Consider the following 26,040-nt stretch of genomic DNA (forward strand, 5'->3'; position numbering starts at 1 on the left):
GGGGGAGCAGGAGACAGACACGGGACATGAGCGGGGTGGGGGGAACAACAGAGACAGACACGGGGCATGAGTGGGGGGTGGGGGGCAACAGGAGACAGACACGGGGCATGAGCGGGGTTGGGGGACAACAAGAGACAGACACAGGACATGAGCAGGGGGTGGGGGGAACAGGAGACAGACACAGGGCATGAGCGGGGGGTGAGGAGAACAGCAGACAGACACAGGGCATGAGCGGAGGGACACAGGAGACAGACACGGGGCATGAGCGGGGGTGGGGGGCAACAGGAGAGACACAGGGCATGAGCGGGGGGTGGGGGGAACAGGAGACAGACACGGGGCATGAGCAGGGGGTGGGGGAACAGGAGACAGACACGGGGCATGAGCGGGGCGTGGGGGGAACAACAGACACAGGGCATGAGCGGGGGGTGGGGAGAGCAGGAGACAGACACAGGGCATAAGCGGGAGGGTGGGGGGCAACAGGAGACAGACACGGGGCATTAGCGGGGGTTTTGAGGAACAGGAGACAGACACGGGGCATGAGCGGGGGGTGGGGAGATCAGGAGACAGACACGGGGCATGAGAAAGACACAGGGCATGAGCGGAGGGTGGGGGGAAACAGGAGACAGACACGGGGCATGAGCGGGTTGGGGGAACAGGAGACAGACACAGGGCATGAGCGGGGGGTGGGGGGAAGCAGGAGACAGACACGGGGCATGAGCGGGTTGGGGGAACAGGAGACAGACATGGGGCATGAGCGGGGGGTGGGGGGCAACAGGAGAGACACGGGGCATGAGCGGGGGGTGGGGGGAACAGGAGACAGACACGGCGCATGAGCGGGGGGTGAGGAGAACAGGAGACAGACACAGGGCATGAGCGGAGGGACACAGGAGACAGACACGGGGCATGAGCGGGGGTGGGGGGCAACAGGAGAGAGGCACGGGGCATGAGCGGGTGGGGGGAACAGGAGACAGACACGGGGCATGAGCGGGGGGCAACAGGAGAGAGACACGGGGCATGAGCGGGTGGGGGGAACAGGAGACGGACACAGGGCATGAGCAGGGGGTGGTGGGCAACAGAAGAGAGGCACGGGCAATAGCGGGTGGGGGGAACAGGAGACAGACAAGGGGCATGAGAGGGGGGCAACAGGAGAGAGACACGGGGCATGAGCGGGTAGGGGGAACATGAGACAGACACGGGGCATGAGCGGGGAGTGGGGGAGTACAGGAGACAGACACGGGGCATGAGTGGGGAGTGGGGGGCAACAGGAGAGAGACACGTGGGTGTGGGGGGAGCAGGAGACAGACACGGGACATGAGCGGGGTGGGGGGAACAACAGAGACAGACACGGGGCATGAGCGGGGGGTGGGGGGCAACAGGAGACAGACACGGGGCATGAGCGGGGTTGGGGGACAACAAAAGACAGACACAGGACATGAGCGGGGGGTGGGGGGAACAGGAGACAGACACAGGGCATGAGCGGGGGGTGAGGAGAACAGCAGACAGACACAGGGCATGAGCGGAGGGACACAGGAGACAGACACGGGGCATGAGCGGGGGTGGGGGGCAACAGGAGAGACACAGGGCATGAGCGGGGGGTGGGGGGAACAGGAGACAGACACGGGGCATGAGCAGGGGGTGGGGGAACAGGAGACAGACACGGGGCATGAGCGGGGCGTGGGGGGAACAACAGACACAGGGCATGAGCGGGGGGTGGGGAGAGCAGGAGACAGACACAGGGCATAAGCGGGAGGGTGGGGGGCAACAGGAGACAGACACGGGGCATGAGCGGGGGTTTTGAGGAACAGGAGACAGACACGGGGCATGAGCGGGGGGTGGGTAGATCAGGAGACAGACACGGGGCATGAGAAAGACACAGGGCATGAGCGGAGGGTGGGGGGAAACAGGAGACAGACACGGGGCATGAGCGGGTTGGGGGAACAGGAGACAGACATGGGGCATGAGCGGGGGGTGGGGGGCAACAGGAGAGACACGGGGCATGAGCAGGGGGTGGGGGGAAACAGGAGACAGACACAGGGCATGAGCGGGGGGTGGGGGGAAGCAGGAGACAGACACGGGGCATGAGCGGGTTGGGGGAACAGGAGACAGACATGGGGCATGAGCGGGGGGTGGGGGGCAACAGGAGAGACACGGGGCATGAGCGGGGGGTGGGGGGAACAGGAGACAGACACGGCGCATGAGCGGGGGGTGGGGAGAACAGGAGACAGACACGGGGCATGAGCGGGGGTGGGGGCAACAGGAGACAGACACGGGGCATGAGCAGGGGGTGGGGGGAAGAGGAGACAGATACGGGGCATGAGTGGGGGGTGGGGGGCAACAAGAGAGGGACACGGGGCATGAGCAGGTGGGGGGAACAGGAGACAGGCACGGGGCATGAGCGTGTGGGGGAACAGGAGACAGACACGGAGCATGAGCGGGGGGGTGGGGGGCAACAGGAGAGACACAGGGCATGAGCGGGGGTGGGGGGAACAGGAGACAGACACGGGGCATGAGCGTGTGGGGGGAACAGGAGACAGACACGGGGCATGAGCGGGGAGGTGGGGGGCAACAGGAGAGACACAGGGCATGAGCGGGGGGTGGGGGGTACAGGAGACAGACACGGGGCATGAGCAGGGGTGTGGGGGGCAAAAGGAGAGAGACACAGAGCTTGAGCTAGTGGGGGGAACAGTAGACAGACACGGGGCATGAGCAGGGGGGCAACAGGAGAGAGACACGGGGCATGAGCGGGTGGGGGGAACAGGAGACAGACACGGGGCATGGGCGGGTGGGGGTAACAGGAGACGGACATGGGGCATGAGCAGGGGGTGGTGGGCAACAGGAGAGAGACACGGGGCATGAGCGGGTTGGGGGAACATGAGACAGACACGGGGCATGAGGAGGGGGGCAACAGGAGAGAGACACGGGGCATGAGCGGGTGGGGGGAACACGAGACAGACACGGGGCATGAGCGGGGGTGGGGGAGGTGCAGGAGACAGACACGGGGCATGAGTGGGGGGTGGGGGCCAACAGGAGAGAGACACGTGGGGGTGGGGGGAACAGGAGACAGACACGGGACATGAGCGGGGGTGGGGGGAACAACAGAGACAGACACGGGGCATGAGCGGGGGCTGGGGGGCAACAGGAGACAGACACGGGGCATGAGCGGGGTTGGGGGACAACAAGAGACAGACACGGGGCATGAGCCGGGGGTGGGGGGCAACAGGAGACAGACACAGGGCATGAGCGGGGGGTGGGGGGAAACAGGAGACAGACACGGGGCATGAGCGGGGGGTGGGGGGAACAGGAGACAGACACAGGGCATGAGCGGGGGGTGAGGAGAACAGGAGACAGACACATGGCATGAGCGGAGGGCAACAGGAGACAGACATGGGGCATGAGCAGGGGTGGGGGGCAACAGGAGAGACACGGGGCATGAGCGGTGGTGTGGGGGGCAACAGGAGACAGACACAGGGCATGAGCGGTGGGTGGGAGGAACAGGAGACAGATACAGGGTATGAGCGGGGGGTGGGCAGAACAGCAGACAGACATGGGGCATGAGCGGGGGGGTGGGGGGCAACAAGAGAGAGACACGGGGCATGAGCGGGTGGGGGGAACAGGAGACAGACACGGGGCATGAGCGGGTGGGGGGAACAGGAGACAGACACAGGGCATGAGCTGGTGGGGGGAACAGGAGACAGACACGGGCATGAGCAGGGGGTGGGGGCAAAAGGAGAGAGACACGGAGCTTCAGCTAGTGGGGGAACAGTAGACAGACACGGTGCATGAGCAGGGGGGCAACAGGAGAGAGACATGGGGCATGAGCGGGTGGGGGGAACAGGAGACAGACACGGGGCATGGGCGGGTGGGCGGAACAGGAGACAGACACGGGGGATGAGCGGGTGGGGGAACAGGAGACGGACATGGGGCATGAGTAGGGGGTGGTGGGCAACAGGAGAGAGACACGGGGCATGAGCGGGTTGGGGGAACATGAGACAGACACGGGGCATGAGCGGGGGGGCAACAGGAGAGAGACACGGGGCATGAGCGGGTGGGGGGAACACGAGACAGACACGGGGCATGAGCGGGGGTGGGGGGTGTGCAGGAGACAGACACGGGGCATGAGTGGGGAGTGGGGGCCAACAGGAGAGAGACACGTGGGGGTGGGGGGAACAGGAGACAGACACGGGATATGAGCGGGGGTGGGGGGAACAACATAGACAGACACGGGGCATGAGCGGGGGTGGGGGGCAACAGGAGACAGACACGGGGCAAGAGCGGGGTTGGGGGACAACAAGAGACAGACACGGGGCATGAGCGGGGGGTGGGGGGCAACAGGAGACAGACACAGGGCATGAGCGGGGGGTGGGGGGCAACAGGAGAGACACGGGGCATGAGCGGGGGGTGGGGGGAACAGGAGACAGACACGGCGCATGAGCGGGGGGTGAGGAGAACAGGAGACAGACACAGGGCATGAGCGGAGGGACACAGGAGACAGACACGGGGCATGAGCGGGGGTGGGGGGCAACAGGAGAGAGGCACGGGGCATGAGCGGGTGGGGGGAACAGGAGACAGACACGGGGCATGAGCAGGGGGCAACAGGAGAGAGACACGGGGCATGAGCGGGTGGGGGGAACAGGAGACGGACACGGGGCATGAGCAGGGGGTGGTGGGCAACAGAAGAGAGGCACGGGGCATGAGCGTGTGGGGGGAACAGGAGACAGACAAGGGGCATGAGAGGGGGGCAACAGGAGAGAGACACGGGGCATGAGCGGGTAGGGGGAACATGAGACAGACACGGGGCATGAGCGGGGAGTGGGGGAGTACAGGAGACAGACACGGGGCATGAGTGGGGAGTGGGGGGCAACAGGAGAGAGACACGTGGGTGTGGGGGGAGCAGGAGACAGACACGGGACATGAGCGGGGTGGGGGGAACAACAGAGACAGACACGGGGCATGAGCGGGGGGTGGGGGGCAACAGGAGACAGACACGGGGCATGAGCGGGGTTGGGGGACAACAAGAGACAGACACAGGACATGAGCGGGGGGTGGGGGGAACAGGAGACAGACACAGGGCATGAGCGGGGGGTGAGGAGAACAGCAGACAGACACAGGGCATGAGCGGAGGGACACAGGAGACAGACACGGGGCATGAGCGGGGGTGGGGGGCAACAGGAGAGACACAGGGCATGAGCGGGGGTGGGGGGAACAGGAGACAGACACGGGGCATGAGCAGGGGGTGGGGGAACAGGAGACAGACACAGGGCATAAGCAGGAGGGTGGGGGGCAACAGGAGACAGACACGGGGCATGAGCGGGGGTTTTGAGGAACAGGAGACAGACACGGGGCATGAGCGGGGGGTGGGGAGATCAGGAGACAGACACGGGGCATGAGAAAGACACAGGGCATGAGCGGAGGGTGGGGGGAAACAGGAGACAGACACGAGGCATGAGCGGGTTGGGGGAACAGGAGACAGACATGGGGCATGAGCGGGGGGTGGGGGGCAACAGGAGAGACACGGGGCATGAGCAGGGGGTGGGGGGAAACAGGAGACAGACACAGGGCATGAGCGGGGGGTGGGGGGAAGCAGGAGACAGACACGGGGCATGAGCGGGTTGGGGGAACAGGAGACAGACATGGGGCATGAGCGGGGGGTGGGGGGCAACAGGAGAGACACGGGGCATGAGCGGGGGGTGGGGGGAACAGGAGACAGACACGGCGCATGAGCGGGGGGTGGGGAGAACAGGAGACAGACACGGGGCATGAGCGGGGGTGGGGGCAACAGGAGACAGACACGGGGCATGAGCAGGGGGTGGGGGGAAGAGGAGACAGATACGGGGCATGAGTGGGGGGTGGGGCAACAAGAGAGGGACACGGGGCATGAGCAGGTGGGGGGAACAGGAGACAGGCACGGGGCATGAGCGTGTGGGGGAACAGGAGACAGACACGGAGCATGAGCGGGGGGTGGGGGGCAACAGGAGAGACACAGGGCATGAGCGGGGGTGGGGGGAACAGGAGACAGACACGGGGCATGAGCGTGTGGGGGGAACAGGAGACAGACACGGGGCATGAGCGGGGAGGTGGGGGGCAACAGGAGAGACACAGGGCATGAGCGGGGGGTGGGGGGTACAGGAGACAGACACGGGGCATGAGCGGGGGTGTGGGGGGCAAAAGGAGAGAGACACAGAGCTTGAGCTAGTGGGGGGAACAGTAGACAGACACGGGGCATGAGCAGGGGGGCAACAGGAGAGAGACACGGGGCATGAGCGGGTGGGGGGAACAGGAGACAGACACGGGGCATGGGCGGGTGGGGGTAACAGGAGACGGACATGGGGCATGAGCAGGGGGTGGTGGGCAACAGGAGAGAGACACGGGGCATGAGCGGGTTGGGGGAACATGAGACAGACACGGGGCATGAGGAGGGGGGCAACAGGAGAGAGACACGGGGCATGAGCGGGTGGGGGGAACACGAGACAGACACGGGGCATGAGCGGGGGTGGGGGAGGTGCAGGAGACAGACACGGGGCATGAGTGGGGGGTGGGGGCCAACAGGAGAGAGACACGTGGGGGTGGGGGGAACAGGAGACAGACACGGGACATGAGCGGGGGTGGGGGGAACAACAGAGACAGACACGGGGCATGAGCGGGGGCTGGGGGGCAACAGGAGACAGACACGGGGCATGAGCGGGGTTGGGGGACAACAAGAGACAGACACGGGGCATGAGCCGGGGGTGGGGGGCAACAGGAGACAGACACAGGGCATGAGCGGGGGGTGGGGGGAAACAGGAGACAGACACGGGGCATGAGCGGGGGGTGGGGGGAACAGGAGACAGACACAGGGCATGAGCGGGGGGTGAGGAGAACAGGAGACAGACACATGGCATGAGCGGAGGGCAACAGGAGACAGACATGGGGCATGAGCAGGGGTGGGGGGCAACAGGAGAGACACGGGGCATGAGCGGTGGTGTGGGGGGCAACAGGAGACAGACACAGGGCATGAGCGGTGGGTGGGAGGAACAGGAGACAGATACAGGGTATGAGCGGGGGGTGGGCAGAACAGCAGACAGACATGGGGCATGAGCGGGGGGGTGGGGGGCAACAAGAGAGAGACACGGGGCATGAGCGGGTGGGGGGAACAGGAGACGGACACGGGGCATGAGCGGGTGGGGGGAACAGGAGACAGACACAGGGCATGAGCTGGTGGGGGGAACAGGAGACAGACACGGGGCATGAGCAGGGGGTGGGGGCAAAAGGAGAGAGACACGGAGCTTCAGCTAGTGGGGGAACAGTAGACAGACACGGTGCATGAGCAGGGGGGCAACAGGAGAGAGACATGGGGCATGAGCGGGTGGGGGGAACAGGAGACAGACACGGGGCATGGGCGGGTGGGCGGAACAGGAGACAGACACGGGGGATGAGCGGGTGGGGGAACAGGAGACGGACATGGGGCATGAGTAGGGGGTGGTGGGCAACAGGAGAGAGACACGGGGCATGAGCGGGTTGGGGGAACATGAGACAGACACGGGGCATGAGCGGGGGGGCAACAGGAGAGAGACACGGGGCATGAGCGGGTGGGGGGAACACGAGACAGACACGGGGCATGAGCGGGGGTGGGGGGTGTGCAGGAGACAGACACGGGGCATGAGTGGGGAGTGGGGGCCAACAGGAGAGAGACACGTGGGGGTGGGGGGAACAGGAGACAGACACGGGACATGAGCGGGGGTGGGGGGAACAACATAGACAGACACGGGGCATGAGCGGGGGTGGGGGGCAACAGGAGACAGACACGGGGCAAGAGCGGGGGTGGGGGGCAACAGGAGAGACACGGGGCATGAGCGGGGGGTGGGTGGAACAGGAGACAGACACAGGGCATGAGCAGGGGTGGGGGAACAGGAGACAGACACAGGGCATGAGTGGGGCGTGGGGGGAACAACAGACACGGGGCATGAGCGGGGGGTGGGGAGAGCAGGAGACAGACACAGGGCATGAGCGCAGGGGTGGGGGGCAACAGGAGACAGACACGGGGCATGAGCAGGGGTTTTGAGGAACAGGGGTTTTGTCTCCTGTTCCCCCCACCCCCACGTGTCTCTCTCCTGTTGGCCCCCACCCCCCACTCATGCCCCGTGTCTGTCTCCTGCACCTGCGGGGGGTGGGGGGCAACAGGAGAGACACAGGGCATGAGCGAGGGTGGGGGGAACAGGAGACAGACACGGGGCATGAGCGTGTGGGGGGAACAGGAGACAGACACGGGGCATGAGCGGGGAGGTGGGGGGCAACAGGAGAGACACAGGGCATGAGCGGGGGGTGGGGGGTACAGGAGACAGACACGGGGCATGAGCGGGGGTGTGGGGGGCAAAAGGAGAGAGACACAGAGCTTGAGCTAGTGGGGGGAACAGTAGACAGACACGGGGCATGAGCAGGGGGGCAACAGGAGAGAGACACAGGGCATGAGCGGGTGGGGGGAACAGGAGACAGACACGGGGCATGGGCGGGTGGGGGTAACAGGAGACGGACATGGGGCATGAGCAGGGGGTGGTGGGCAACAGGAGAGAGACACGGGGCATGAGCGGGTTGGGGGAACATGAGACAGACACGGGGCATGAGGAGGGGGGCAACAGGAGAGAGACACGGGGCATGAGCGGGTGGGGGGAACACGAGACAGACACGGGGCATGAGCGGGGGTGGGGGAGGTGCAGGAGACAGACACGGGGCATGAGTGGGGGGTGGGGGCCAACAGGAGAGAGACACGTGGGGGTGGGGGGAACAGGAGACAGACACGGGACATGAGCGGGGGTGGGGGGAACAACAGAGACAGACACGGGGCATGAGCGGGGGCTGGGGGGCAACAGGAGACAGACACGGGGCATGAGCGGGGTTGGGGGACAACAAGAGACAGACACGGGGCATGAGCCGGGGGTGGGGGGCAACAGGAGACAGACACAGGGCATGAGCGGGGGGTGGGGGGAAACAGGAGACAGACACGGGGCATGAGCGGGGGGTGGGGGGAACAGGAGACAGACACAGGGCATGAGCGGGGGGTGAGGAGAACAGGAGACAGACACATGGCATGAGCGGAGGGCAACAGGAGACAGACATGGGGCATGAGCAGGGGTGGGGGGCAACAGGAGAGACACGGGGCATGAGCGGTGGTGTGGGGGGCAACAGGAGACAGACACAGGGCATGAGCGGTGGGTGGGAGGAACAGGAGACAGATACAGGGTATGAGCGGGGGGTGGGCAGAACAGCAGACAGACATGGGGCATGAGCGGGGGGGTGGGGGGCAACAAGAGAGAGACACGGGGCATGAGCGGGTGGGGGGAACAGGAGACAGACACGGGGCATGAGCGGGTGGGGGGAACAGGAGACAGACACAGGGCATGAGCTGGTGGGGGGAACAGGAGACAGACACGGGGCATGAGCAGGGGGTGGGGGCAAAAGGAGAGAGACACGGAGCTTCAGCTAGTGGGGGAACAGTAGACAGACACGGTGCATGAGCAGGGGGGCAACAGGAGAGAGACATGGGGCATGAGCGGGTGGGGGGAACAGGAGACAGACACGGGGCATGGGCGGGTGGGCGGAACAGGAGACAGACACGGGGGATGAGCGGGTGGGGGAACAGGAGACGGACATGGGGCATGAGTAGGGGGTGGTGGGCAACAGGAGAGAGACACGGGGCATGAGCGGGTTGGGGGAACATGAGACAGACACGGGGCATGAGCGGGGGGGCAACAGGAGAGAGACACGGGGCATGAGCGGGTGGGGGGAACACGAGACAGACACGGGGCATGAGCGGGGGTGGGGGGTGTGCAGGAGACAGACACGGGGCATGAGTGGGGAGTGGGGGCCAACAGGAGAGAGACACGTGGGGGTGGGGGGAACAGGAGACAGACACGGGACATGAGCGGGGGTGGGGGGAACAACATAGACAGACACGGGGCATGAGCGGGGGTGGGGGGCAACAGGAGACAGACACGGGGCAAGAGCGGGGTTGGGGGACAACAAGAGACAGACACGGGGCATGAGCGGGGGGTGGGGGGCAACAGGAGACAGACACAGGGCATGAGCGGGGGTGGGGGGCAACAGGAGAGACACGGGGCATGAGCGGGGGGTGGGTGGAACAGGAGACAGACACAGGGCATGAGCAGGGGTGGGGGAACAGGAGACAGACACAGGGCATGAGTGGGGCGTGGGGGGAACAACAGACACGGGGCATGAGCGGGGGGTGGGGAGAGCAGGAGACAGACACAGGGCATGAGCGCAGGGGTGGGGGGCAACAGGAGACAGACACGGGGCATGAGCAGGGGTTTTGAGGAACAGGAGACAGACACGGGGCATGAGCGGGGGGTGGGGAGATCAGGAGACAGACACGGGGCATGAGAAAGACACGGGGCATGAGCGGGTGGGGAAACAGGAGACAGACACGGGGCATGAGCGGGTTGGGGGAACAGGAGACAGACATGGGGCATGAGCGGGGGGTGGGGGGCAACAGGAGAGACACGGGGCATGAGCAGGGGGTGGGGGGAACAGGGGACAGACACGCACATGAGCGGGGGGTGGGGAGAACAGGAGACAGACACGGGGCATGAGCGGGGGGTGGGGGCAACAGGAGACAGACACGGGGCATGAGCGGGGGGTGGGGGGAAGAGGAAACAGATACGGGGCATGAGCGAGGGGGTGTGGGGCAACGAGAGGGACACGGGGCATGAGCGGGTGGGGGAACAGGAGACAGACACGGGGCATGAGCGTGTGGGGGAACAGGAGACAGACACGGGGCATGAGCGGGGAGGTGGGGGTCAACAGGAGAGACACAGGGCATGAGCGGGGGGTGGGGGGCAACAGGAGAGACACAGGGCATGAGCGGGGGGTGGGGGGAACAGGAGACAGACACGGGGCATGAGCGTGTGGGGGGAACAGGAGACAGACACGGGGCATGAGCAGCGGGGGTGAGGGGCAACAGGAGAGACACAGGGCATGAGCAGGGGGTGGGGGGTACAGGAGACAGACACGGGGCATGAGCGGGGGGTGGGGGAACAACAGACATGGGGCATGAGTGGGGGGTGGGGAGAACAGGAGACAGACACGGGCATGAGCGGGGGGTGGGAGGAACAGGAGACAGACACTGGGTATGAGCGGGGGTGGGGAGAACCGGAGACAGACATGGGGCATGAGCAGGGGTGTGGGGGGCAACAAGAGAGAGACACGGGGCATGAGCGGGTGGGGGGAACAGGAGACAGACACGGGGCATGAGCGGGTGGGGGAACAGAAGACAGACACGGGGCATGAGCAGGGGGTGGGGGCAAAAGGAGAGAGACACGGAGCTTGAGCTAGTGGGGGGAACAGTAGACAGACACAGGGCATGAGCAGGGGGGCAACAGGAGAGAGACATGGGGCATGAGCGGGTGGGGGGAACAGGAGACAGACACGGGGCATGGGCGGGTGGGGGGAACAGGAGACAGACACGGGGGATGAGCGGGTGGGGGAACAGGAGACAGACACGGGGCATGAGCGGGTGGGGGAACAGGAGACGGACATGGGGCATGAGCAGGGGGTGGTGGGCAACAGGAGAGAGACACGGGGCATGAGCAGGTTGGGGGAACATGAGAGAGACACGGGGCATGAGCGGGGGGGCAACAGGAGAGAGACACGGGGCATGAGCGGGTGGGGGGAACACGAGACAGACACGGGGCATGAGCAGGGGTGGGGGGGTACAGGAGACAGACACAGGGAATGAGTGGGGAGTGGGGGGCAACAGGAGAGAGACGCGTGGGGGTGGGGGGAACAGGAGACAGATATGGGACATTCGCGGGGGTGGGGGGAACAGAGACAGACACGGGGCATGAGCGGGTGGTGGGGGGCAACAGGAGACAGACACAGGGCATGAGCGGGGGGTGGGCAACAGGAGACAGACACGGGGCATGAGCGGGGGGCAACAGGAGACAGACACGGGGCATGAGCAGGGGATGGGGCAACAGGAGACAGACACGGAGCATGAGCGGGGGTGGGGGGAACAGGAGACAGACACGGGGCATGAGCGGGGGGTGGGGGGAACAACAGACACGGGGCATGAGTGGGGGGTGGGGAGAACAGGAGACAGAAATGGGGCATGAGCGGGGGGGTGGGTGGCAACAGGAGACAGACATGGGCATGAGCGGGGGGTGGGAGGAACAGGAGACAGACACAGGGTATGAGCGGGGGTTGGAGAGAACAGGAGACAGACATGGGGCATGAGCGGGAGTGTGGGGGGCAACGAGAGAGAGACACGGGGCATGAGCGGGTGGGGGGAACGGAGACAGACACGGGGCATGAGCGGGTGGGGGAACAGGAGACAGACACAGGGCATGAGCGGGTGGGGGGAACAGGAGACAGATATGGGGCATTAGCAGGGGGAGGGGGGCAACAGGAGAGAGACACAGGGCATGTGCGGGTGGGGGGAACAGGAGACAGACACGGGGCATGAGCAGGGGGGCAACAGGAGAGAGACACGGGGCATGAGCGGGTGGGGGGAACAGGAGACAGACACTGGGCATGAGCAGGGGGTGGGGGGGTACAGGAGACAGACACACGGGGCATGAGTGGGGAGTGGGGTGCACCAGGAGAGAGACGTGTGGGGGGCAACAGGAGACAGACACGGGGCATGAGCGGGGGTGGGGGAAACAACAGAGACAGACACGGGGCATGAGCGGGTGGTGGGGGGCAACAGGAGACAGACATGGGGTATGAGCGGGGGGTGGGGGCAACAGGAGACAGACACGGGGCATGAACGGGGGTTTGGGGCAACAGGAGACAGACACGGGGCATGAGCGGGGGGTGGGGGGAACAGGAGACAGACACGGGGCATGAACGGGGGTGGGGGGAACAGGAGACAGACACGGGGCATGAGCGGGGGCTAGGGGGAACAGAAGACAGACACAGGGCATGAGCGGGGTGTGGGGAGAACAGGAGACAGACACGGGGCATGAGCGGGGGTGGAGGGCAACAAGAGAGAGACATGGGGCATGAACGGGTGGGGGAACAGGAGACAGACATGGGGCATGAGCGGGTGGGGGGAACAGGAGACAGACACAGGGCATGAGCGGGTGGGGGGAACAGGAGACGGACACGGGGCATGAGCAGGGGGTGGTGGGCAACAGGAGAGAGGCACGGGGCATGAGCGGGTGATGGGAACAGGAGACAGACACGGGGCATGAGCGAGGGGGCAACAGGAGAGAGACACTGGGCATGAGCGGGTAGGGGAAACATGAGACAGACACGGGGCATGAGCGGAGGGTGGGGGAGTACAGGAGACAGACATGGGGCATGAGTGGGGAGTGGGGGGCAACAGGAGAAAGACACTTGGGGGTGGGGGAACAGGAGTCAGACACGGGACATGAGCGGGGGTGGGGGGAACAACAGAGACAGACACGGGGCATGAGTGGGGGGTGGGGGGCAGCAGGAGACAGACACGGGGCATGAGCGGGGTTGGGGGACAACAAGAGACAGACACGGGGCATGAGCGGGGGGTGGGGGGCAACAGGAGACAGACACAGGGCATGAGCGGGGGGTGGGGGGAAACAGGAGACAGACACGGGGCATGAGCGGAGGGTGGGGGGAAACAGGAGACAGACACGGGGCATGAGCGGGGGGTGGGGGGAACAGGAGACAAACACAGGGCATGAGCGGGGGTGAGGAGAACAGGAGACAGACACAGGGCATGAGCGGGGGGGTGGGGGGCAACAGGAGACAGACACGGGGCATGAGCGGGTGGGGGGAACAGGAGACAGACACGGGGCATGAGCGGGTGGGGGAACAGGAGACAGACACGGGGCATGAGTGGGTGGGGGGAACAGGAGACAGACTTGGGGCATGAGCAGGGGGGTGGGGGGCAACAGGAGAGACACGGGACATGAGCTGGGGTGGGGGAATAGGAGACAGACACGGGCCATGAGCGGGGGGTGGAGAGAACAGGAGACAGACACGGGGCATGAGCGGGGGATGGGGGCAACAGGAGACAAACACGGGGCATGAGCGGGGGGTGGGGGGAAGAGGAGACAGATACGGGGCATGAGCGGGGGGTGGGGAGAACAGGAGACAGACATGGGGCATGAGTGGGGGAACAGAAGACAGACACGGGGCATGAGCGGAGGGAACAGAAGACAGACACGGGCATGAGCGGGGTTGGGGGAGACAGACACGGGGCATGAGCGGGGGGCAACAGGAGACAGACACGGGGCATGAGCAGGGGGTGGAGGGGAGGGAGAGTGACACACGGGGCATGAGCGGGGGGAGGGGAGAGACACAGGCCATGAGCGGGGGGTGGGGGGAGGGGAGAGACACGGCGCATGAGCGGGTGGGGGAACAGGAGACAAACACGGTGCATGAGCGGGGGGCAACAGGAGAGAGACGCGGGGCATGAGCGGGTGGGGGGAACACGAGACAGACACGGGGCATGAGCGGGGGGTGGGGGGTACAGGAGACAGACACGGGGCATGAGCGGGGGGCAACAGGAGGCAGATACGGGGCATGAGAGGGAGTGGGGGGCAACAGGAGAGACACGGGACATGAGCGGGGAGGGCAACAGGAGAGAAACACGGGGCATGAGCGGGTGGGGGAACAGGAGACAGACACGGGGCATGAGCGGGGCGTAGGGAGTACAGGAGACAGACACAGGGCATGAGCGGGGTGGGGGGCAACAGGAGAGTGACACGGGGCATGAGCGGAGGGTGGGGGGAACAGGAGACAGACACGGGGCATGAGCGGGGTGTGGGGGAACTACAGAGACAGACATGAGGCATGAGCGGGGGGTGGGGGGCAACAGGAGACAGACACGGGGCATGAGCGGGGGGTGGGGGGAACAGGAGACAGACACGGGGCATGAGCTGGGGGTGGGGGGAACAGGAGGCAGACACGGGGCATGAGCGGGGGGTGGGGGGAACAGGAGACAGACACAGGTCATGAGCAGGGGGGCTGGGGGGCAACAGGAGACAGACACAGGGCATGAGCGGGGGGTGGGAGGAACAGGAGACAGACACGGGGCATGAGCGGGGGGTGGGAAGAACAGGAGACAGACACGGGGCATGAGCGGGGGTGGGGGGCAACAAGAGAGAGACACGGGGTATGAGCGGGTGGGGGAACAGGAGACAGACATGGGGCATGAGCGGGTGGGGGCAACAGGAGACAGACACAGGGCATGAGCGGGGGGATGGGGGGCAACAGTAGAGACACGGGGCATGAGCAGGGGGTGGGGGGAACAGGAGACAGACACGGGGCATGAGCGGTGCATGGGGAGAGCAGGAGACAGACACGGGGCATGAGCGAGGGGTGCGGGGAAGAGGAGACAGATACAGGGCATGAGCGTGGGGTGGGGAGAACAGTAGACAGACACGGGGCATAAGCGGGGAGAACAGGAGACAGACACGGGGCATGAGCGGGGGTGGGGGGAGACAGACACGGGGCATGAGCGGGGGGTGGGCGACAACAGGAGACAGACACGGGGCATGAGCGGGGGGTGGGGAGAACAGGAGACAGACACAGGGAATGAGCGGGGGGGTGGTGGGCAACAGGAGACAGACACGGGGCATGAGCGGGCGGTGGGGGAACAGGAGACAGACACGGGGCATGAGCAGGGGGGTGGGGGGAACAGGAGACAGAGATGGGGCATGAGCAGGGGGTGGGGGAGATGGGGAGAGACACACTGGGCATGAGCGGGGGGTGGGGGGAAGGGGAGAGACACATGGGGCATGAGCGGGGGGTGGAGAGAGGGGAGAGACATACGGGGCATGAGCAGGGGGTGGGGGGAGGCGAGAGAGACACGGGGCATGAGCGGGGGTAGGGGGAGAGGGGAGAGACACAAGGGGGATGAGCGGGGGGTAGGGGGAAGGGGAGAGACACACAGGGCATGAGCGGGGGTTGTGGGGGAGGAGAGAGACACATGGGGCATGAGCAGGGGGTGGGGGGAGGGAGAGAGAGACACAGGGCATGAGCGGGGGTGGGGGGAGGGAGAGAGACACACGGGACATGTGCGGGGGGTGGGGGGGAAAGAAGAGACACACGGGGCATGAGCGGGGGGTGGGGGGTAGGGGAGAGACACATGGGGCATGAGCGGGGGGTGGGGGAGGGGAGAGACACACGGGGCATGTGCGGGGCGTGGGGGGAAAGAAGAGACACACGGGGCATGAGCGGGGGGTGGGGGGAGGGGAGAGACACACGGGGCATGAGCGAGGGGTAGGACAGGGGAGAGACACACGGGGCATGAGTGGGGGGTCGGGGGAGGGGAGAGACACACGGGGCATGAGCGGGGGGTGGGGGGAGGGAGAGAGACACACGGGGCATGAGCGGGGGCGGGGGGAGGGAAGAGACACACGGGGCATGAGTGGGGGTTGGGGTGGAGGGAAGAGACACACGGGGCATGAGCGGGGGTGGGGGCGAGGGAGAGATACACACGGGGCATGAGCGGGGGTGGGGGGACAGAGAGAGACACACGGGGCATGAGCGGGGGGTGGGAGGAGGGGAGAGACACATGGAGCATGAGCGGGGGGTGGGGGGAGGGAGAGAGACACACGGGGCATGAGCGGGGGGTGGGGGGGTTTGTATGTCAGGAGAAGAACTATGAAGTGACGGCCGTAGACCCCTGCGGATTCAGAAAAGTACCGTGTCCAGCCATCTCATGCCACGCAAGCCATGCCAGTGCACTTCCACATTTGTAAATACGAGATTTGTAGATAAAATGCAGCTTTCTGCATGCACCTTCAACCAATGTATCCATTAGTCTCCCAAAATCCAAATAATCTGTTTTCGAGCATGGAAAGCCATGGCTGTGTGGTCTCCTGTGAGGGAGAAGATGGTCTTATTAAAGTACGTCAGTCAGAACACACCTACTGAACTTTATGGACCAATCCCTAGCGCCGCTCATTCTCATTTACATGCAGCTCCACCCTTTAGTCCCCGGTGGTGATATGTGCTGGCTTCTAACTACCGCCATGTTCGCTGACATGTACAGGATCAGAGTGTGACGACGGTACATTAAAGTACTATTCCCCTTTTTCCCCTTTAAGGTAGGCTCTGAAAAGAGCCGTTTTATTTATTTTTGGCCAGATACCGTACAGACAACTGGTATTTTTTGTCCTTGCTTTACTCTTGCAAACATTACAGAACCTTCTCTAAAGCAAGCCTTATATTCCTAAAGAACATCGCATTTCCCAAAGAAGATAGCGCAACACCACCTCCTTCAAAGTAATGCACATTGCTTGGAGCAATGTTTTCGTGGCTGCAAAAAACATACCAACTCGTTGCATGAATGCACGCATGCCGCGATTGATGATACACCTCCCAATGCTTTTATCTGGACGGAAAACAGAAGTGTTGTTCCATTGTACTCTCGGGAGTAAAGCAGAAAAAAATGACTTTCGTTGTTGGGAAGATGGTCATGAGTGCTTCAACCAACTGTGCCAAATCTGCCAACAAAGTACGTGAAGTCAGGTATCCCAAATGGCAAGCGCCGTAGTGCAAAATTACCACATGAGGAGTGGTCATTCTACGCATGTCTCTACAAACTTGCAGAATTGCTGTATCATTGGCATCAGTGTCAGTGCTCCACACCACCTCCACTCCTTGCACATCGAAATGGTGTGCCACATGCCTACTCTTGGCATAGTGTTGTAAGCCTTGCACAAAAATGTCTCCAAGCATCAAAACCCTGAGCCTCTCCACCTCTGCCATCTTCAGTGTGCGCAGCGTCTTTCCACACAAAAGAGTAATGTGAACATCTGATTGGCTGATGCCTACAGTCGCCTTTCCATGCAGGATTTGCTGTAGAAACTCGTATGTGACACGCCCTACCAGCGGACAAGGGTTGCCTTCGTGCGGCGCGTAACTCTTACCCAGTCCTCCACCCTTTCTACAGCGGTACCAAAGCAAGTACCTCATTGGACACAACTAAGCGGTCGCACAATCATCCACCAATCACATAGAACATCGCTAATTTTAACTCCGTCATCAACATTGTGCACTTCAAAATTACTGTTGATGATTCTGAATGCATGTCGCATACCATTGCAAAGCCCCTACTTCACAAGCTACTATGCAAGGATTGCAAATTTCGACGTACAGCTCCATACATGTCCACATGCATCAGTATAGAGTACAGGTATGTATATTTTAATCAGAGAACATGTGGAAGCCTTATGATTTAAATTAGACAAAATAATGCTGCTAAATGTCCATAGGGAACACATAACAACGCTCCCCCTTTAAAGTGCAAGATTGCCGATGTGTCATTCACAAATCGCACGACTGCTTACTGTCTTCCGCATAACCTGTATATACGTTGCAAGCATGCCTATTTAGGGCAGACCTCAATTTTGTATGTAAAAATGAAATGTCGGAGTTCTGTACTCTGTACGGCCTACAGTAATGCTACTTGCAATGTGATTGTATGAGAATAGTAAGCGCTCCCGATTGTAATGCTGACATTTCCTTCTGAGGGTCTCCTGATTTTTTGACATTGTGCTTTTCATTAACACGTACAAAATGTTTCCCCATCTAGTACTTACAAACCTCGCTCCTATGCATAGTACACTTTGTAAAGAACAAACCATACCCTTAAAATATTTCGTTATTTTGAAGGACTTACAAGTACCATATTGCAAGTACTATGCCAAGACTTCACAGAGTGAAGTTAAATGTTCACGTGCACTGGGTTGAAATATGAAAGTTCAATCGTCTGACGAAAGAAGCACAAGTAATGTCTGCAGTATCATCACTGCTGCAAACACACTAAGTAATTGATTTTGGTTTTTTAATTTGCGGTGAAGACTACTCTCCTGAGAATCAACAGCATCTACACTGCAGACGACATATCCGAAGAAACCTGGTAATCTTGTACAAAAAACGAAGTACAGTACAACCTTTATATTGTAACTACTCGTTAGAGAGGCTGAGTGGGTTATTTGTTTATTTTGGGCACCAAAGCAGGCATTGATTTGTAAACCATTCTACCTACAAATATCGATTTATTGAACAAAGAATAACAGGCAGAATGGCTGACAAATCCCTGTGTGTTTGGTACTGAAATAGCATAGGTAATCCTTAGAAGGTTAGATTGTGAAAAGAAGTTGCTGTACCAAGTTTTTGGCATTTCGGTTATTAATAATGGTTCTCGTCACAAGTAGGCCACTTTGTACTCTCATCTGAAGCACATTGTAGTAGTATACAAACAGTAAAGTAGCCTTACCAAACAATTGTTAGAGTTCACTGTACGTTGACACACCATGACAAAGAGCTTCCCCATCAGACTTACGCACACATGAACACTGCACATATACATTGGACAACAGACCAAAGTATACTTTTTTTTCTCAAGAGACACCAAAGAATGCCTACCAAAAAGCAACTCCGTAGAAAGGAACGCAGAATTAGAGCAAAGAAAAATAAAGGTGCCCGATGTAAGCATCCACCTGTTGTAGAGTGTGTAGACAATATTGGTACAAACCAGCTAATGCAGTTGGGTAACATAATAAAGGAAGTCTCAACTACCGAAACTGTACCTCCTCCATCAAAAAGTGTCACAAAACACAGAAACGTCGTCAAGAAAATGGCTGCCTGTACAGCTAACAATGTTCCTAATAATCCTGATAGTGTAAGAAGAACCCATAGTAAAAAAAGTATTTTAGCAGAAATGTTTTGTCACAGAATCCTTCAGAATCTACTAAGAAGAGGACCAAAATCATCCTCACCCCTTAAAATGTACCATAGAAAGTTAATTCTACAAGCACTCATGGACAGTGCAATCCTTCTCAAAAGGAAGTTGTTCATATTAGTGTTAAATAGGATGAAAGCACTAACAAAACTAAGTACCAAACTACAAAAGAAACTCAGCAATGAACGGAATGTGAACAAAAATAATTACTTGCATGTTTGCAGTGGTGAATGGAGTCACTCAACAACCACAGAGGCATATTTTAATGAAGAAGCATACAAACAAAATCAAACAAACACAATTGCCATCCATAGCAGTGGACGAGAGTATGAGAAAATCAATACTATCATCATGGAACAAGAAACACTGCCTACAAAACTATCCCCTGAAAACTCAGAATTACCTCTCGATTCAGCAGAACCACACCATCCAGTATACCAATGCCTTGTACATGAATGTGTGCCATTCCAAACAAGCTTTCACATCTTTACGCCAGTTCCTCAACCAATATGTAAAAGGTAAAGACAAAAGTAAAATGAAAGTGCTGCAAAATATGGATATTTGTGCAGTGCGGAAAGACACAGGACTAAAAGGACATTCATTAGCCTGCATTTCTGGGCCTATTTGCAAAAGTACCTTCCATGATATCAAAAGAATATCAGTACATCATTCCAATGTAAGAAATTTAGTGTATAAAATATGCTATGCAAAAACTCCAGCTTCAGAATTAGGCAATTTAAATACCACTCTTCTACATAGTACACCCAAATACTTACAAGAAGAAATGGACCGTATTGAGAAAAAGTATTTTGGAAGTGAGAGTCACCTAGAAAATGCAACAGTTTTAGAACATAGTAGCGACAATTCTGCACATAGCAACATTCTACTACACACATACGGAAAAGAAATAGTAAAATTTAAAAGGTCATCGGCTGAAGTACCAAACCATGTGTGTGTGTGTTGCCGCAGAGCGTTTTACAAAAGGAACACAAAAAATGTGAACATAGCATACATAATAGAAAACAATGAAGACTCTAAATGGTTTGAATTAGCTTTGTCCCTTTTAGCTGAAAACAAATATGAAATAACTGAACGCCTAATATGTTGCAGTTACTGTACTGCAAAATTAGACAACAACCACACTCCTTCACATGCTATTACATATAATTTGGAATTGTTTCCATTACCAAAAATCCTGCAACAGCTCAATTTGTATGAGAGCATAATAATTCAAACAGTTCACCCATTTCAAGCAATTATACGCCTTCGTCCAAAAACAGCAAAATTACTTTCCTCTGAATTGGTGAAAGGCATTTGTGGCAAAGTAGTTTACTTGCCATTAGATCTAACGGAAAATGTACACACCCTAGGAGAGGAACGTTCAATGAGTATTCTTTAATAGTCTTGGTAAATGGAGTACCAACAAAGGGCAAAAAGAATTGGCAACAATTAGTGGACTTACACAAAGTTAGACAAGCATTGCAATATCTAAAAGATAATAATGAGTACTTCAAGGAAATAAATATTGATGAAAGCTTAAGGCAAACAACTGAAATAATTCAAGAGCCATCAGAAACTGGACAATTTGTACTTCTGGATCCACTCTTTGGACCATTACACAATTCATCCATTGCATTCCAATGAAAGCATAGATGATGCACTAGAAACTTACCAAATACAACAAACCAAAGGATCACCAATGAGTATTTGGGAAAAATGTATAGAAGCAAATGCTTTTCCACTGCTATTTTCTACTGGCAAAGGTGGGAGATATGAAGATAGACCCACTCAGATTGGGTCATCAGAATACCGCTCATTACGAATGTATTCGCAAGATCCCAGATTTAGACAAAATGTGGAATACATATTCCACCTACTCTATGAAAGTGAATTAGCAACACCATGTTATGGAGTTCCACACATTCTTAAATCTGGAACACACTTTCAAAATATGTCAGCTACGCAGTTAATACAAAAAGTACAAGAAGAAGATGAGGTTTTACAATCAAGTATAACAAATTTGTTTGCAAACATGCAAACTTGGTTTGTTACTCTAAATTGTGCAGAATATGCATGGGAAGATTTACATGAGTTCCTACGCGTAGCAAACAGCAACAAAAACAACATAGATATATTAACAACTGGAGAACTTTGCTCTCTAGATCCAGTTAATGTCTCAAGATATTGCCATCATTTTCTCATTGCAATGCTACACTTAATTTGCAATAAAACTGTTCATCCCCTTGGAGAAGTGCAACACTTCTTTTGGAGAAAAGAATATCAAGCGAGAGGAGCACCACATATTCACATGCTGTTGTGGATCAAAGGTGCACCGAAATTTGGGCATGACAGTGATAGCACTGTTTTGCAGTTTATCCAAAAATATGTCACATGTGAAATCCCTTCACAACAGACACATAGTGAGCTGCATGAGCAGATTTTACAATTTCAAAGACACAAATGTGGCAAATATTGTCGCAGGTGAAGTAAACAACTTCATGTCTTCAGTTCGACATAGTGTTAAAGGTAAATCACCTAAAACATGTATTACATAAAAAGAAGGGAAGAATCAAAATATATCAATGATTACAATGCAATCATTGCCCTATTATGGAATGCAAACATAGATGTGCAGTACATTGCAGGCAATTCAACTGCTGTTGCACAGTATGTTACAGCCTACTTAACAAAAGCAGAAAAAACAGAGCTTCAAGACCTCTGGGATGACCTAGCATCAGACATTATCACAGAAATTGTACAGCTTAGGCATAAAAATGCTCTCTCATAGAGAATGTGGGGCCTATGAAGCAGCAGGTCATTTAACCGGCACTGCTTTGCATGGACAATCAGACAACATAGTATGGCTCAGTCTTGGTCCTGCAAAATCAAGAAAAAGAGTGCTAAAATCATATGAGGACATAGAAACAATTGTCAGAAATGATCCCAACAGCCAAGACATTCTAAAAAACAATTTACTGGACACATACTATCCGAACAGGAGTACCACTCTGGAAAGCATGTGTCTATACCACATAGCTCAAAACTTTGCGTACAAAAATAATGTAAAACCTGTTGAAAGCAAACGTAGATATAGAGTGACCAATTGTGAAGGGAGCTTAGTGAAAATTAACAAACAAAGCTTAATTAATCAGGTGAAATTGTCATTAAAAACTCCTCAACAGAACAAATTATATTACATGTCTCTGTTACAACTTTTCAAACCATGGAGAAAAGAGGAAAACATACTAGATAATTATGAGTGCTATGAAGAAGCTTTCAAGCAAATGAAAGCACTATCACCGATGTGAACTTTACGCAGTACAAAACAATGTTACACAATGAGCAGCAACAGGAAGAAGAAATTCAGGCCCAACTAGATAAAGACTCTTCCGACAGTAGTCAACCTTCTGTAACAGGAAGTCAAGAACCATTAGGACAACCACTAATAGCAAATGAGGCTGAAGTAGCTATGGCAGATGTCGAAAACACCATGTATCAGTATCAAGAAGATATAGAAGACTTAACTGTACAACAAGCAAAACTTAACAATGATTGCACCATTTTTGAAGAAGTAAGAAAACAAATTGTACATGGTGTACAACATGAAAATAAAGAATGTACCTGCCAAAATTACAAACCTATACTGCTGTACATCAGTGGTGAAGCTGGATCAGGGAAAACATTCTTAATCAAAATGATCAGCAAGTTCCTTCAACAATTGACAAACAACAAACTGTCATCTGTTGTAATAGCCCCCACAGGTTTAGCTGCCTACAACATAGGCGGTGTGACTTTACACCGATTACTACTGCTTCCAGTAGAGCATCAAAATAAATTAGACTACTACAAACTTTATGCAAAAGCTGCAATGGAATTACGTAGAGTATTGAAACAAATGAAAATGCTACTAATAGATGAAGTGAGCATGGTCTCCAACCTAATGTTGGCTTTGATTAATCTCAGATTGCAGGAAGTACTTAAAAGTAATAACGAAGAACTCTTTGCAGGGAAACACATTATCGTTTTCGGAGATCTTCTACAATTGACACCAGTAAAAGGTGAACCGATTTTTAAAACCTTTGGCCACAAACTCTGCTGGAAAACCGTTGGTAGCATAGGTAATGTTAACCTTTGGCAACATTTCCAATACAGAGAATTAACTGATAACATGAGGCAATCTGCAGATCTCTCTTATGCCAACATCTTAAAAAGTATGAGAGTTGGTGTATTATCGCAAGAAGCACAAGCTGTATTGAAAAACCGGAATATACATGCACTTTATGGCGATAATACATGTGCAACTGATGTTATGGAACAAATAGCGCACAAAAATGTCAATTGTATGGCCTAATGCCAACTCCTGCAAGCTGTTTCAAATTCAATGAAACAATGTTAAAGAAAGAAATGCAAGCAATAATAGAAATTAGCGCCACAGACGAAGTAGACGTACGTGGTATGACAGTACCCATGTGTGAGCAAGCCACAACAAGACTTAATAGTTTAGAAAATTCAATCTCCGACACGGCTGGGTTGGAAAAAATATTGAAATTATCATTAAATTGTAGAGTAATGCTTAAACTTAAACTTGATGTAGAGCAAGAGCTAGTTAATGGAGCACTGGGCACAGTTGTTGGCTTTCAATCATACCCACATGATAGCAACATTCAGTTTGTAAATATTCACTTTGATAAAGTTTCAGAAGTGAGAAGGATAGGGCGCTCAATTGCTCAATTCCTTCTCTTCAAAGACATGTATGTACGTAGAGAGCAATTTTCTCTAACTCTTGCATATGCAGTTAGCATTCATAAATCCCAAGGTCTTACCCTAGAGAAAGCATTGATAGATATAGGAAAGACAGTGTTTAAGGAAGGCATGAGCTACATAGCATTATCATGATTACGTACACTTGACGGTCTATTACTAATAAACTTTTATTCAAGTAAAGTCAAAGCTGATATTGCTTGCATTATAGAATACAATATATTGCGTTCACTGTACACCCCTCATCTGAAACAGTACACTGTTCCAGATAAAGTGAAACGTGGTAAAAGAAAAGTAAATGAAACAGAAATTCAACAGAATGCAACAAAACATTCTGCAAAGAAAAGAAAAGAAGCTAAGGTTTCATCAATTGCCGCAAACATAGAACCTATAAGGGAATGTAAACCAGGCACGTCGGCAAAGAAGCAACAGAAACACTGAAAAATGCACTCAGATACAGAACTTGCTGGCCCATTCAAATTTACAAATGAAAGTGGGGTAAGTTGCTATGCAAATGTAGCAATGAATATTCTATTTCAATTGCCACCAATTGTTAACAATATTTACCTGTACAGCACAGACCAATTGTGTTTGCAAATGTTAGTGCTGCATAGAAACGCAACAAGCAATCCTGACAACACATACAGTATTCATGAAGTAAGGCAACAATTGGACGACTGTGCTGGAATGTTGAGATTCACTATGAACTCACAAGAAGATCCACAAGAATTTCTAATGTACATACTTTTAGTATTGGAAAACAAAAGCATACCTGTAAATGAAATCTTCCAAATTTCGTACATGTAGAAACATACATGCACTCTCTGTAAAAAAGTGATACAGGAAGAAATCCCAAATGAGCGATTTGTGTATGTTTCCATACCAAATAGTGAGAGCATTCCATTTCAGCAACTTGTACAAAATGCAAACCATGGCAGATTATGTAGTATTTGCAATTGAGACAATCGCTCTACCTTACTGATAAAATCACATAGTGCCTAGATAATACTTATGCTTCTACGTTATAATGCAGATGGCACCAAAAACAACTGCAAACTGACTGGATTCAGACACGTTCAAGTGTCACTTGGAAAGAAAACCTTTACAACAGTAGGAATAATCTACCATACAGGCACTACAACCAATGCAGGTCAATACACTGCATACATTACAAAGAATTCTGGATGGTTTGAATGTAATGATAGCACCATTACTCTAAAGCAGAGGTTGCCAGCTAACCTAACAAATGCGTATTTAATGTTCTTGAAGCCAAAATTTACGAAATAATGTGTACTTCAAAATTGTCAACAAAGTTTGTGAAAGACTACAAACAGTTAGAATACACCCACAGGTATCTAACTACCCAACAGGATGGAAGAATGGCACAAATAAATGATTATCACAGATGACAGGTAGAATACAGCTATAGGTATCTAACTGTTGTTAAAAATTGGCAGGAAGGTAACAAAGAAAACATTAATGGGAAAGATAAGGGAAACAGTATATGAAAACGATACAAATGAATGAGTATCACAAATCTGTAGGAACAAATGCAAAGTTAGAATACGCCTACTGGTATCTAACTTGTTAAAAATGGGCAGGAAGGCAACAAA

The sequence above is a fragment of the Ambystoma mexicanum genome, chromosome 14 (assembly GCF_040938575.1).
Source record: "Ambystoma mexicanum isolate Mex_15411 chromosome 14, UKY_AmexF1_1, whole genome shotgun sequence".
Lineage (NCBI taxonomy): Eukaryota > Metazoa > Chordata > Amphibia > Caudata > Ambystomatidae > Ambystoma > Ambystoma mexicanum.